The sequence below is a fragment of the Tamandua tetradactyla genome, chromosome 4 (assembly GCF_023851605.1).
Source record: "Tamandua tetradactyla isolate mTamTet1 chromosome 4, mTamTet1.pri, whole genome shotgun sequence".
Lineage (NCBI taxonomy): Eukaryota > Metazoa > Chordata > Mammalia > Pilosa > Myrmecophagidae > Tamandua > Tamandua tetradactyla.
The window spans coordinates 132,711,302-132,727,285 of record NC_135330.1 but is presented as its reverse complement, the minus strand read 5'-3'; the positions used below and the strand labels follow the sequence as shown (position 1 = coordinate 132,727,285).

The 15,984-nt window shown below is 36.4% G+C and overlaps 1 long non-coding RNA gene across 2 annotated transcripts in view; it reads left to right on the top strand.

Annotated features, from left to right (window-relative positions):
- Positions 1-1,118: 1,118 nt before the first annotated feature.
- Positions 1,119-15,984, top strand: part of LOC143679358 (uncharacterized) — a 196,254-nt gene continuing 181,388 nt past the window's right edge. For both annotated transcript variants that reach the window (XR_013173683.1, XR_013173684.1), the window contains exon 1: positions 1,119-1,311. This is a non-coding gene — a long non-coding RNA (uncharacterized LOC143679358). The remainder of the gene's footprint in view (positions 1,312-15,984) is intronic.

Sequence of the window (15,984 nt, the reverse complement as noted above, 5' to 3'; positions counted from 1 at the left end):
GTTCCATTCACACAGGTCTCCCCTCAAAATACCTGACTTTTTTACAATATGCTTCAAGGAGAACTAGGCTGCATTTTCCACATTTAGTTTAGAAATTTCCTCAGCTGAGTATCCTAGGTCATCTCCTTTAAATTCTAACTTCCAACTAGCAGCAGTATTCAATTTGGCCAAATTCTCTGCCTCTTTTAAACACAGGTCACCTTTCTTCCAGTTTGCAGCAACACATGCATTGTTTCTATGTAAAACTCCATTGGAAGTATCTTTAGTTGATATTTCTACCGACAGTGACTTCAAAGAATTTTAAGCCTACTCTATCAAGATCCTTACAACTCTTCCCCTTATGCATTTTAAAAGCTATTCCAATATGTTTGATATTTGCAAACTGCAGCAGCACCTCACTTCTCAGGTACCATAATTTGTTTTGGTTTGCTAATGCTTCCAGAAATGCAATATACCAGAAATGGAATGACTTTAAAAAAAAAGGAATTTATTGTTACAAGTTTACAGTTCTAAAGCCATAAAAATGTTCAACCAAGGCATCTAGAGAAAGATACCTTGACTCTGAAGAAAGGCCAGTGTCTCACATGGGAAGACATGTGGCTGTCATCTACTGATCTTTGTACCCCATTCCATTACCTCTAGCTTCTGATGCCATTGGTTTCCTCTTAGTGTCTATGGGCTTTCACTTAGCTCCACTGGTACACTGGGTTCTGGTTTGCTCAGCATCTTATGGGAAGGGATATAGGAATGTCTACTGGACTCTGCATCTTCTAATATCCAATAACTAGGCATCTCCTCCCTTGGCGGCACTCCAAGTATCTCCAAGTATCTGCATCTCTGTGAGCTTTAAAGCAACTTTGTCTCCTGGGCTTCTGCATTTCTAAACGTCTGTGTCTACATCTGTATCAAAGGTTTCTCCAAAATGTTTCCTCTTTTAAAGGACTCCAGTAAAGCAATCAAGATGCACCTTGAATGAACAGAGTCACATCCCCATCTAATCAAAAGTTCATGAATTACATCCACAATTCAGTGCAGCATATCTCCATGGAAATAAGCTAATCAAAGTTCATACCAACAATTGAGTGGGTCAATCTCCATGGAAACAGTCTAATGAAATGTTCCACCCTGAATAATACGTCCACCCCACAAGATTGGATTAGCTGGGGCTTTTCTGTTATGTTTAGCACAACAGCTTCAAACCAACACACATTTATAGTAATTGCTCAAGAAATATTCAGTGAATGACCAAGGTAGTTTATCATTCACTTTCATATTAATTTTCATGTACTCTGCTAATCACCAAGATTTTAGGTAAGTAATGGTGAATTATTTGTATTAGTCAAATAGAACTTGTATTTATGACTACTGTGTAAACAATCAGAGAAATTGTATGAGATAACATATTTTATTGTTATTGTTTTGACAAACACACTCCTTATGGGGAAGTGGAAATCTTTAAGCATAGGTCAAATCCATATATATCCCTAGGGAAAAAAGGAGTGACTATTTCAGAAATAACAGACAGCGGCCACAAAAATTTTGGTAGCTTGCTGGAAGTGATGTGTTGTACATGAATTAGGGAGCAGGAAAAGTCAGGATAAGTAAGAGAAAAGAAACTAATGAGTTTTTCTGGAGAATAGACAAATTGGGAGATACAAGAGATAGTTGATAAGTGAGATGGATAACATAGGCCCTTCTAAAACAGGTTATACTTTCTTTTGTTATCTATCTATCTATCTATCTATCTATCTATCTATCTATCTATTTATCTATCTACTTTTTCTACTAACTTTGTCTTATACTTTCTAATTATTATTGTTTTTTTCACAGTTCCTGTTCTTGATTTTAATGGAGCTATTTCTTCTTTAAACATGGTATTGGCTTCTGGCATAAACTTCTGTATCTTTTGAACATCTCACTGAACTTTTACATGAATGAGAAAGAAATCATTATTGTATTAAGTCTGCGTCATTTGGAGGTTACATTAGTTAACATTACTACCAAATAGATTATTTTTGTGCATAAAAATGCTCAGTTTTCCAATATCCAATCTTTTGTTGCTCATGTCCGGAAATGTTATTGACTTCTAATTAATTCTAATAATAATATGTAATGGTATTCTTTGACTTCTTATGTAGACTATCATATTATTTGTAAAAATCAAAGTTTTTTTCTTTGTCTCTTTCTTTTAAACCTTACCCCTTTCACTTCGATTTTTCACCTTATTTCATTGGCTAAGTATGGCAGACAGTACTGAATAGGAGTGTTGAGTACTAAGAATAGGATTCTTTTGATTTATTTCAGATTAAGTGGGATTATATCAGTATATATCTGGTATAGGGCTTTATTTTATTTTTTAGATATCATTAATAAGATTTTTTACAGGATTGGAGTTCCCTTCTAATTTTAGTTTGATGAAAATACTTTGAAAAATCATGAATATATATGAAGTTCTACTAAATGTGTTAATCAGTATATATTGATATAATCACGTGCCTCTTGGTTTATTTGTTGTTATGGGAAATTATGTTCAGTGGTCTTCTAATGTTTATTGAGCCAATCTGCATTCCTGATACAAACTCAACTAGGTTATGATATGTTATTTTTGATACCTGACTGCTTTTTTGTTCATATTTTATTTAGAATTTTTACTTCCAATATTATGAGTTTTCCAAGTTACAAGCATAAATTTTTTCATGGTATTGTCTCATTAACTTTTAACAGTTTGAGGCATCTGGTTATATCCCTTTTGTTCATTGTATCCTCTTAATAACTGCTTAAAGTCTGGAGAATCTGTAGTTATATCCCCTATTTCATTCCTAACATAGTTTATGTGTGCCTACTCTCTTTTATTTTTGATTAGTCTTCCCGGAAGTTTGTCAGTTTTATTAGACTTTTCAAAGAAACAACTTTGGCTTTGTTTATAACAACCATATGTTTAGTTTCTGTTTTATTGCTTTCTATTCTTATCTTGACTGTTTTCTTTTAATTTCTTTAGGTTTGTTTTACTAGTCTTTTATTAATTTGCTACAAAAATGCTCTGATAGACTTGTTATTTTTTTCTAATAATAAACATTTAAGCAAAGATCATCAAATATTTTCAGTAAATGGTCAATGTGTTTGTTTGCAAGCTGCTGGAATGTGGGCATAACAGAATTGAAACGACTTTTTTTTTTTTTATTAATTAAAAAAAGAATTAACAAAACAATTAGAAATCATTCCAATCTACTTGTACAATCAGTAATTCTTAATAACATCACATAGTTGCATATTCATCATTTCTTAGTACATTTGCATCAATTTAGGAAAAGAAATAAAAAGACAACAGAATAAGAATTAAAACAATAATAGAAAGAAAAAAACCAAAAAAAACAAAAACAAAAAACCTATACCTCACATGCAGCTTCATTCAGTGTTTTAACATAATTGCATTACAATTGGGTAGTATTGTGCTGTCCATTTCTGAGTTTTTATATCCAGTCCCGTTGTACAGTCTGTATCCCTTCAACTCCAATTATCCCTTCTCTTTTTTTTTTTTTTAATTAACGGAAAAAAAGAAATTAACCCAACATTTAGAGATCATACCATTCTACATATGCAATCATTAATTCTTAACATCATCACATAGATGCATGATCATCATTTCTTAGTACATTTGCATTGGTTTAGAAGAACTAGCAACATAACCGAAAAAGATATAGAATGTTAATATAGAGAAAAAAATAAAAGTAATAATAGTAAAATCAAAACAAACAAAACAAAACAAAACAAAAACCTATAGCTCAGATGCAGCTTCATTCAGTGTTTTAGCATGATTACTTTACAATTAGGTATTATTGTGCTGTCCATTTTTGAGTTTTTGTATCTAGTCCTGTTGCACAGTCTGTATCCCTTCAGCCTCAATTACCCATTGTCTTACCCTGTTTCTAACTCCTGCTGAACTCTGTTACCAATGACATATTTCAAGTTTATTCTCGAATGTCCGTTCACATCAGTGGGACCATACAGTATTTGTCCTTTAGTTTTTGGCTGGATTCACTCAGCATAATATTCTCTAGGTCCATCCATGTTATTACATGCTTCATAAGTTTATCTTGTCTTAAAGCTGCATAATATTCCATCGTATGTATATACCACAGTTTGTTTAGCCACTCTTCTGTTGATGGAGATTTTGGCTGTTTCCATCTCTTTGCAATTGTAAATAATGCTGCTATAAACATTGGTGTGCAAATGTCCGTTTGTGTCTTTGCCCTTAAGTCCTTTGAGTAGATACCTAGCAATGGTATTGCTGGGTCGTATGGCAATTCTATATTCAGCTTTTTGAGGAACCGCCAAACTGCTTTCCACAGTGGTTGCACCCTTTGACATTCCCACCAACAGTGGATAAGTGTGCCTCTTTCTCCGCATCCTCTCCAGCACTTGTCATTTTCTGTTTTGTTGATAATGGCCATTCTGGTGGGTGTGAGATGATATCTCATTGTGGTTTTGATTTGCATTTCTCTAATGGCCAGGGACATTGAGCATCTCTTCATGTGCCTCTTGGCCATCCGTATTTCCTCTTCTGAGAGGTGTCTGTTCAAGTCTTTTTCCCATTTTGTAATTGGGTTGGCTGTCTTTTTGTTGTTGAGATGAACAATCTCTTTATAAATTCTGGATACTAGACCTTTATCTGATATATCATTTCCAAATATTGTCTCCCATTGTGAAGGCTGTCTTTCTACTTTCTTGATGAAGTTCTTTGATGCACAAAAGTGTTTAATTTTGAGGAGTTCCCATTTATTTATTTCCTTCTTCAGTGCTCTTGCTTTAGGTTTAAGGTCCATAAAACCGCCTCCAGTTGTAAGATCCATAAGATATCTCCCAACATTTTCCTCTAACTGTTTTATGGTCTTAGACCTAATGTTTAGATCTTTGATCCATTTTGAGTTAACTTTTGTATAGGGTGTGAGAGATGGGTCTTCTTTCATTCTTTTGCATATGGATATCCAGTTCTCTAGGCACCATTTATTGAAGAGACTGCTCTGTCCCAGGTGAGTTGGCTTGACCGCCTTATCAAAGATCAAATGTCCATAGATGAGAGGGTCTATATCTGAGCACTCTATTCGATTCCATTGGTCGATATATCTATCTTTATGCCAATACAATGCTGTTTTGACCACTGTGGCTTCATAATATGCCTTAAAGTCAGGCAGCGCGAGACCTCCAGCTTCGTTTTTTTTCCTCAAGATGTTTTTAGCAATTCGGGGCACCCTGCCCTTCCAGATAAATTTGCTTATTGGTTTTTCTATTTCTGAAAAATAAGTTGTTGGGATTTTGATTGGTATTGCATTGAATCTGTAAATCAATTTAGGTAGGATTGACATCTTAACTATATTTAGTCTTCCAATCCATGAACACGGTATGCCCTTCCATCTATTTAGGTCTTCTGTGATTTCTTTTAGCAGTTTTTTGTAGTTTTCTTTATATAGGTTATTTGTCTCTTTAGTTAAATTTATTCCTAGGTATTTTATTCTTTTAGTTGCAATTGTAAATGGGATTCGTTTCTTGATTTCCCCCTCAACTTGTTCATTACTAGTGTATAGAAATGCTACAGATTTTTGAATGTTGATCTTGTAACCTGCTACTTTGCTGTACTCATTTATTAGCTCTAGTAGTTTTGTTGTGGATTTTTCCGGGTTTTCGACATATAGTATCATATCATCTGCAAACAGTGATAGTTTTACTTCTTCCTTTCCAATTTTGATGCCTTGTATTTCTTTTTCTTGTCTAATTGCTCTGGCTAGAACCTCCAACACAATGTTGAATAATAGTGGTGATAGTGGACATCCTTGTCTTGTTCCTGATCTTAGGGGGAAAGTTTTCAATTTTTCCCCATTGAGGATGATATTAGCTGTGGGTTTTTCATATATTCCCTCTATCATTTTAAGGAAGTTCCCTTGTATTCCTATCTTTTGAAGTGTTTTCAACAGGAAAGGATGTTGAATCTTGTCGAATGCCTTCTCTGCATCAATTGAGATGATCATGTGATTTTTCTGCTTTGATTTGTTGATATGGTGTATTACATTAATTGATTTTCTTATGTTGAACCATCCTTGCATACCTGGGATGAATCCTACTTGGTCATGATGTATAATTCTTTTAATGTGTTGTTGGATACGATTTGCTAGAATTTTATTGAGGATTTTTGCATCTGTATTCATTAGAGAAATTGGTCTGTAGTTTTCTTTTTTTGTAATATCTTTGCCTGGTTTTGGTATGAGGGTGATGTTGGCTTCATAGAATGAATTAGGTAGTTTTCCCTCCACTTCGATTTTTTTGAAGAGTTTGAAGAGAATTGGTACTAATTCTTTCTGGAACGTTTGGTAGAATTCACATGTGAAGCCATCTGGTCCTGGACTTTTCTTTTTAGGAAGCTTTTGAATGACTAATTCAATTTCTTTACTTGTGATTGGTTTGTTGAGGTCATCTATGTCTTCTTGAGTCAAAGCTGGTTGTTCATGTCTTTCCAGGAACCCGTCCATTTCCTCTAAATTGTTGTATTTATTAGCGTAAAGTTGTTCATAGTATCCTGTTATTACCTCCTTTATTTCTGTGAGGTCAGTAGTTATGTCTCCTCTTCCATGTCTGATCTTATTTATTTGCATCCTCTCTCTTCTTCTTTTTGTCAATCTTGATAGGGGCCCATCAATCTTATTGATTTTCTCATAGAACCAACTTCTGGTCTTATTGATTTTCTCTACTGTTTTCATATTTTCAATTTCATTTATTTCTGCTCTGATCTTTGTTATTTCTTTCCTTTTGCTTGCTTTGGGATTAGTTTGCTGTTCTTTCTCCAGTTCTTCCAATTGAGCAGTTAATTCCTGCATTTTTGCCTTTTCTTCTTTTCTGATATAGGCATTTAGGGCAATAAATTTCCCTCTTAGCACTGCCTTTGCTGCGTCCGATAAATTTTGATATGTTGTTTTTTCATTTTCATTCACCTCGAGGTATTTACTAATTTCTCTTGCAATTTCTTCTTTGACCCACTCATTGTTTAAGAGTGTGTTGTTGAGCCTCCAGGTATTTGTGAATTTTCTGGCATTCTGCCTATTATTGATTTCCAACTTCATTCCTTTATGATCCGAGAAAGTGTTGTGTATGATTTCAATCTTTTTAAATTTGTTAAGACTTGCTTTGTGACCCAGCATATGGTCTATCTTTGAGAATGATCCATGAGCACTTGAGAAAAAGGTGTATCCTGCTGTTGTGGGAAGTAATGTCCTATAAATGTCTGTTAAGTTTAGCTCATTTATAGTAATATTCAGATTCTCTATTTCTTTATTGATCCTCTGTCTAGATGTTCTGTCCATTGATGAGAGTGGGGAATTGAAGTCTCCAACTATTATGGTATATGTGTCTATTTCCCTTTTCAGTGTTTGCAGTGTATTCCTCACGTATTTTGGGGCATTCTGCTTCGGTGCATAAATATTTATGATTGTTATGTCTTCTTGTTTAATTGTTCCTTTTATTAGTATATAGTGTCCTTCTTTGTCTCTTTTAACTGTTTTACATTTGAAGTCTAACTTGTTGGATATTAGTATAGCCACTCCTGCTATTTTCTGGTTGTTATTTGCATGAAATATCTTTTCCCAACCTTTCACTTTCAACCTATGTTTATCTTTGGGTCTAAGATGTGTTTCCTGTAGACAGCATATAGAAGGATCCTGTTTTTTAATCCATTCTGCCAATCTATGTCTTTTGATTGGGGAATTCAGTCCATTAACATTTAGTGTTATTATTGTTTGGATAATATTTTCCTCTACCATTTTGCCTTTTGTATTACATATATCATATCTGACTTTCCTTCTTTCTACACTCTTCTCCATACCTCTCTCTTCTGTCTTTTCGGTTCTGACTCTAGTGCTCCCTTTAGTATTTCTTGCAGAGCTGGTCTCTTCGTCACAAATTCTCTCAGTGACTTTTTGTCTGAGAATGTTTTAATTTCTCCCTCATTTTTGAAGGACAATTTTGCTGGATATAGGAGTCTTGGTTGGCAGTTTTTCTCTTTTAGTAATTTAAATATATCATCCCACTGTCTTCTAGCCTCCATGGTTTCTGCTGAGAAATCTACACATAGTCTTATTGGGTTTCCCTTGTATGTGATGGATTGTTTTTCTCTTGCTGCTTTCAAGATCCACTCTTTCTCTTTGACCTCTGACATTCTAACTAGTAAGTGTCTTGGAGAACGCCTATTTGGGTCTAATCTCTTTGGGGTGTGCTGCACTTCTTGGATCTGTAATTTTAGGTCCTTCATAAGAGTTGGGAAATTTTCAGTGAAAATTTCTTCCATTAGTTTTTCTCCTCCTTTTCCCTTCTCTTCTCCTTCTGGGACACCCACAACACGTATATTTGTGCGGTTCATATTGTCCTTGAGTTCCCTGATACCCTGTTCAAATTTTTCCATTCTTTTCCCGATAGTTTCTGTTTCTTTTTGGGATTCAGATGTTCCATCCTCCAAATCACTAATTCTATCTTCTGTCTCTTTAAATCTATCATTGTAGCTATCCATTATTTTTTCTATGTTTGCTACTTTATCCTTCACTTCCATAAGTTCTGCGATTTGTTTTTTCAGTTTTTCTATTTCTTCTTTATGTTCAGCCCATGTCCTCTTCATGTCCTCCCTCAATTTATCGATTTCATTTTTGAAGAGGTTTTCCATTTCTGTTCGTATATTCAGGATTAGTTGTCTCAGCTCTTGTGTCTCATTTGAGCTATTGGTTTGTTCCTTTGACTGGGCCATATTCTCAATCTTTTGAGCGTGGACAGTTATCTTCTGCTGCTGGCGTCTGGGCATTTATTCAGATTTCTCTTGGTGTTGGACCCAGCAAGGTTGTAATATTTTTCTGTGAAATCTCTGGGTTCTGTTTTTCTTATCCTGCCCAGTAGGTGGCGCTTGTGGCACACGTTTGTCTGTGGGTCCCACCAGTAAAAGGTGCTGTGGGACCTTAAACTTTGGAAAACTCTCGCCGTCCTGGGGGTTCGCTAGCCGAAGCGGCTTGAGCCGGCCCGGGGTCCGAACGCAGGGAGGGTTGCTGGTCGCCGCAGCCAGGGAAAGAGCCCGTCCGAATTTCCTAGTCGGCCCTGGGCAACAAGCGTGGCGGGAGGGCGCCAGCGGCAGCGGCCCGCCTGAGAGAGTGCACGTTCCCCGGGAGTCACGGGTTTGGAAGGGGCCTCCCCCACCCGTCACCGTTCTCCGCGGCCTGGGGGTTTCTGATCCAATTCTCTCAGTTGGTCCGGGGGCTGCGCGTGGTGTGGGCGCCAGCCGCCTTGGTTTCAGGGGACCGCCTCTCCAATTCTCCCAGTCGGCCCGGGAAGGGGGAAGGGAATAACTCCGGCTGCTTGCCACCCCGCCCGGTAAGGCCCGCGTGCCTTGGCGATCTCACCCGAGCTGCTTCTCTCAGCCAGCCAGCCGTTCCAGGATGGGGTACGCTGTCTTTTTTATCTCTGTTGTGGCTTTGGGTGCTTTCTGTATCGTTTCTACTCCCCTAGTAGGTGTCCTGGAGAAGAAACTAAGATCCGCGCGTCTTACTAAGCCGCCATCTTCCAGGAAGTCCCCGGAACGACTTTTAAAAAGGAGAATTTAATAAGTTACAAGTTTACAGTTCTAAGGAACTGAGAGTGTGTGAAAGTGTCAAATTAAGGCACAAACGAAACTTTACCTTCACTCGAGAAAGGCGGTTGGGTCAGAAACCGTTCTCTGTCAGCTGGGAAGTCATGTGGCTGGCATCTGCTGGTCCCTTGCTCCTGGCATCCCTTGCTTTCAGCCTCTCTTCCTGTAGGGGTTCCTCAATTTACTTCTCCAGGGCTGGCTCCCATCTCTTGGCTTCCCTTGGCTATCTCCAGGTTCTGGCTTGCCTAACATTTCATGGTAATGTCTGCTGTGCTCCAAGCATCTCCTAACATCCGTGACTCTATTCTCCATGTGTCGGCATCTGCATCAGCTCTGCTGTGAAGTTTCTGTTGACTCTGAGGCTTCTGTCGTTTCTGCTTCTCCCAAATGTTTCCTCTTTTAAAGAATTTCAGTAAACTAATCAAGATCCACCTGGTATGAGTGGCGTCACTTGACCATCTAATCAATTGGGCGTGTCACATCGCGGTGGAGATAGTCTTATCAAAAGATTCCAACCTACAGTATTGAATCGGAATTGAAAGAAATGTTTGCACCCATGAGATTGGATCAGAATTAGAACATGGCTTTTCTGGGGTACGTAATAATTTCAAACAAGCACAGCCAGATAGCAAATATTTTAAGTTATGTGGCCACATATGAACTGCATTTCAGATCTTGGTATATTTCTTACAACTCTTTAAAAGTGTTTTCTTATATAACACAAATATATGTTTTCTTATATAATACTAATATATATTTTCTTATATAATATCTCAGTGGCTATATCAAAGAAGCAGTCGACTGGTGTGTCCCATAATCTTACCCTTGAAATGTCATAAATTTTCCTCTAAGTAATGTTATAGCTTCAGTTAACAAGCTTTAAAACGTAGTAGTTTTGAAATTTCACCTTTGAAACATTCCTCAGTTTCTAGTAGCATTGCAACTTTGACCCATGAATGTTTGGAAAATTTTCCCCTAATTTCTTAGCATATTTTTTTCTGGACATCTTTTTATTCTTGCTGCTTAACTTAACCTCATTCTCTGCAATGCAAACTGTGATGACTTTCCAAAACCTTGAAATTTGTTGAGGCATGCTTTGAAACAAGTAATGTTCTATGTGTGTTTGAAAAGAAAGTGTATTCTATAGTTATTGGATTCAGGATTGTGATATATGTAGCTGAATCTTTGACTACTTGTTCTATCAGTTCTTCAGATGGTTGTAAAATCTCCTATTAGGATATTTTGACTTGTAATATTACTTTATATTAATTTTAAAAAAATGCTACAGTTGCATGTAATTATATTTCTTTTAATTTTCATGATGAGTTGAATTATGAAATAATCCTCTTTATCTCTGATAATTCTGTTGTATTCATTTTTTTATTGTTTATGCTTTTATTTCACAACCATAAACTTAATTCTGCAATCCAACTAGACTTGGAAAAGTAAGATAATGTAGAACCCAGGGAACTGCTGTGAGAACTGAAAGATGACAGGATGCTGAAAGCAGACCAGGGGAGGTGGAATGCTTTCCTGAGCTACAGAAGGGATGATCTGGTTGTTAAGACAAAACACAAATGAAATTTATTAGACTTGTTGACAATTGGCAATGGTGATCTTCTTGCTGGTCTTACCATTCCTGGACCCAAAGTGCACCATGTTTCCACAATATTCATGCTCTTTCACCTTGCCAAAGACCACATGTTTGCCATCCAACTAGTCAATCTTAGCAGTGCAGATGAAAAACTGGAAACCATTCATGTTGGGTTTAGTACTGGCCATGAACAAGATGCCAGGACCTGTTTGTTTCAAGATGAAGTTCTCACCATGAAACTTCTCTCCATAGATGAACTTGCCACAAGTGCTGTTATGGCGTGTGTAGTCACAACCCTGGCACAGGATCCCAGGATTAATCCTGTGAAAGTAGGAATCCTTAAAACCAAAGCTTTTTTTCCCCCAAATCCTCAGCATAAAAGTTTTCTGCTGTCTTTGAAACTTTTTCTGCAAACAGCGTGAAGGAGACAGGGTCAAAGGGCTCACCATCAACAACGATGTAGAAGAACATGTGGGGTTAACCATGGCTGTAAGAAGGGAATTGTGGTGGTGAGCAGTGGTGTCTGCAAGGCCTGGTAATTCTGCTTCAACTTAAAGACTTTTTGTCTAATATTAATATTACTATAGTAACTTTTGTTGTAGTGTTCAGTATTGCTTGAACAACTTCCACCCTTTAAATTTTTAAACTTATTACAGCCTATGTTTAATATTCTTTTCTAAATAACATAAAATAGGCTATGTTTCCATATATAATATTTATTTCAAGATTTAGTAATTGTACATTTAATGTAATTTCTGATAAATATTTATTTATTTACAATACCTTACTTGTATCCATTTCCTGTGATTTTTCCCTAATTATGTGTCTGGGTATATATTTATTTTCATTTATCCTTCTTAGGTGATATGCCTTGAAGCTGTATGTATCCCCCAAAACATGTTTTATGTTTAATCCATAAATACATTGTAAGTAGGGCCTTTTGATGAGGCTACTGCAGTTAAGGTGTGTATCACCTCGATCAGAATGGGTCATAATCCTATTACTGGAGTCCTTTGTAAGAGAATGAAATTCAGGCACAGAAAAAAAGGCCACAGAAGCAAGAGGCTAAAATCAATTGAACCTGAAGAGAAGGGAGAGACCAACAGATGCCATCCTGTGTCTTGCCATGTGACTGAGAAGCCAGGGATCACTGAGAGTTGGTCTTTAAGAAAAGAGCATGGTGATGCCTTGACTGACCATTTTCCTGACCTTACACCCAGGAGCAAATATCTCTCCATGGTTTGACCTGACCCATTTAACTGTGTTTGCTTTGAGAAGCCTGAGAAATTAAAACATAGGGTAGTCACGCTTCCTGAATATGCAGCTTGGTGCCTTTCATCAATTCTAAAGATTTCTCAGTTATTATACCTTTAAATAATATTTTTTGGAGCATTGTGTGTTAGAATACAAATAAAACAAAATTGGATGATTTTCCAACTGTTAAAATTGGGAGATAAGTAAACGATTTAGTAAACTATTCTAATTTGTATGTATTTGACATTTTTCATAATAAATGAGAATTTAAAAAAGTGTACATAGAGTTTGTTATCTAAATACCAGACTTTTTGTATCTCCATAGAAGAAGTTGGAACCTGCTTTTTAAATACCAACTCTTTCACTTCAGCAGCTTAGGGTATTTTGACTTGTAACTTTTTTTAGTCACTCCTCATTGATATATAATTTAAACACCAAAAAGTGCAAAATCATGAAATTGGGATCCTCCAGGAATGATTTTCTTTTGTTTTTTCAAGGTATACAAAGTATATAATATTCTGAGACTGTGAATACTTTTTTGAGGTCGAGATTTCTCTGTCATTCATGCAGAGTGAATTTGAGAAATGCCCCTCGTGAGATCTGTTTCAAATTCTCAGAGTTATTTCTCTTTGATCTCTGCAAAACTAAACATATTTCTTGTTAAGACTGAGTAGGCTGGTGACAATATTTTTATTTTTTGTTTACCCTTAAACTGAGGGCATGAGTGTTTGGGATACCAACTCTATGGAAAAAATAACTTATGAGATTCCGTAGCCTCATCTGTGATAGGCTGGCTGAGCTGAGGCAAATACAACTCCTGGAGAATATTGCCCTAGCTCTGCAAGGTAAGGGCTATAGCTGATTAATAAACCTTCAGAAAAATGTTTGAGTTCACTAAGTTTGGAAAATTACCTCAAAGAATTTCCTCAAGAAAAAACTGATTCTACTTACTTCTCTGAGTTTTCTCTCTCACATCATTTTTGTCTGAGATTTTTTTGTTTTTGTTAGCTCATAATTATTATATAAATAAGATGCTTTTGCATAATATTCAGCATTTTCCCCATCACTGGCATCTGTCCAGCCATCTAGTATACCATATTACAGAAATGGAAGTCACAAATGCTTCCCTCGAACATTATTTGTAATCTTTGTGGTAAGTTTTCCTTTGTTTGGATTTTCTTTCTTTATTATTTTCTAGTTTTAATTGAAACATATTAATTTATTTTATGAAGATATTGTTTTGTCTATTGCCAAATTATTGACTATTTTGGTAACCTAACCTGTAGTCATTTTCTGGCAAATTATCCATGATCAGAGTCTTTGCAATGAGCTTGGGATCAAATACTGCAGGAGGAACCTCTCTCAGAGACACTTTAGACACTTGCCACAAAATTGGGGGTCTCCAAAGTACCCTCAATTTTAACCATCTGGTTACACAACCACCCTCAGGTTTGATAATCCACTAGAGCAACTCACAGAACTCAAGAAAGCACTCTCCTTATGATTATAATTATATTACAGCTAAAGGATACAAATCGGAGGGATCCTAAGGAGGAGACACATGGGGAGAGGACAGAAAGGGTCCTAAACATAAAAATTCCATCATCTTGAGAGATGAATTACCCTCCAACATTGAAGTGTGATAATATTTAAAACATTTTGCCAAGCAGAGTAGCTTACCTGAGTTCAGTGGTCAGAATGTTTATTGGGGCTTCATGATATAGGCATGTTGGTTTGAATCATTGCTCAGGTGGTTAATTTCAAACCCAGAACTTTTCCTTCCACCTGATTGGACTATTAGTACCTGTGACTCAAAGCCCCAACCCTCTAATCGAATGGTTGGTCTTTCTGGGAGTGTGTAAACAATCAGGTGTGGTCCCAGTGGTCTACCATGAAAACCCAAGACATTCCAGTCACACAGGAAATTCCAAAGATTTAGAAATTACTTCCCAGGTTTTTTTTTTTTTTGTATGCTGTATGGCAGGATCATATTTCATTATTTTTCAATGTGAGTATCCCATTATTGCAGCACCATTTGTTGAATTTTTGTTTTTTTTGTTTGTTTTGCTTGTTTGTTTTCTTGGGGGAAAGTGCATGGATTGGGAATTGTACTTCATGACAGGCAAGACTTCTACCACTGAATTACCCTTGCACCCCCCACCCCACCAGGGTTTTGAGACTACTTGCTAGGAACCAGAGATATGGTCAGCTAAACTCTTTGTTACAGCCTCCTCAGAGGTTACTGAGTTTAATACATATGAAGTAGGTCTACCTCGTTAATTATGATATTTTAGACTTCTATAAACTCATTAATTTTTTTTATCTACTTGGTCTTCATTTCCTTCAATGGTTTAATTATATTGTGTTTTTCTGTATTTTTTTCTTTCAAAATTTTGATGCTGCATTATTTGATACATAAAGACTCATGACTTTTCTTTAGAGATAGAACACGGAATTATTAAGGGCTAGAAATATCTTTAGCTTTTTATACCGAAGTCAATAATAACATGTCTCGTAATAATAATCTGACTTCCGGTTTTCCTGTCTCATACCACATATCCAATAATGATTCAATAATCATGACTGAACATCATACAGTACCCTGATAGTCAACTTTTGACTAATGAAAACCTTTGTGTTTGGATCTCCATAACAACTTTTGAGAAAAGTTTACTGTGTCTCTGCATAAGATTCTCACCTGTGCAGCTGGAGAAGGAGAGTGTAAAGATTGGTACATTGAAGGGCAGAGAGATGGGAGACTAGGAGGCTGAGAGATAGAAATGGAAGATTTGAAAGAGCTTCAGCTCTTTTTTTTGCCCCTTAGTGTACTGCTTTTATTTTTCTCTTTAGTCTATATTTACAGCCAGTAGGGAAGACAATTGAACATTTTTCAATATGTTATTGTAAAGTCCAAATGAGTAGTTATTGACATGCTGGATAAGCTGCATTACAAAGGCCAAAAACAGTAGCTAATAAGTGTGAGAGTTTAATTTCTCTCTCAATTAATAGCCCAGCCCTGAGATGACAGTATTTCATGATGTCAGTTGCCAAGCTCCTTCTATGAGGCCCTCAATACATAGTTTTATTTTTATACTAAAAAATGGTCCAAGATTCCATTTATCAAGCCAATATTTCAATCATAAGAAAGGATATAAGGGGCATCAGATGGCATGCTTCTTCCCTTTAATGGTATGGCATAGAGGTCTAACTGATCAGTGCCTGTCAACCCCATTAGACTGGACTCAGTCACAGGCCAAATATTGCTGGAAGAGATCTCTCTTTAGATGTGTGGTCATGCATGCAGATGCAATTTGGAGTCCTTATAGTAAATTAAGGAAAGATTAGAAACCAGTTTATGATTCAAAAAATAAAAATGCATATTTTAGATTGATCATTAGGTGAATTGATCTGCTTCTGAGAAGGTGTGTAGGAATATTTAGGAATAATATGCTCAGAAATGGCTACCTGGTGTATGGAAGTCATAAAA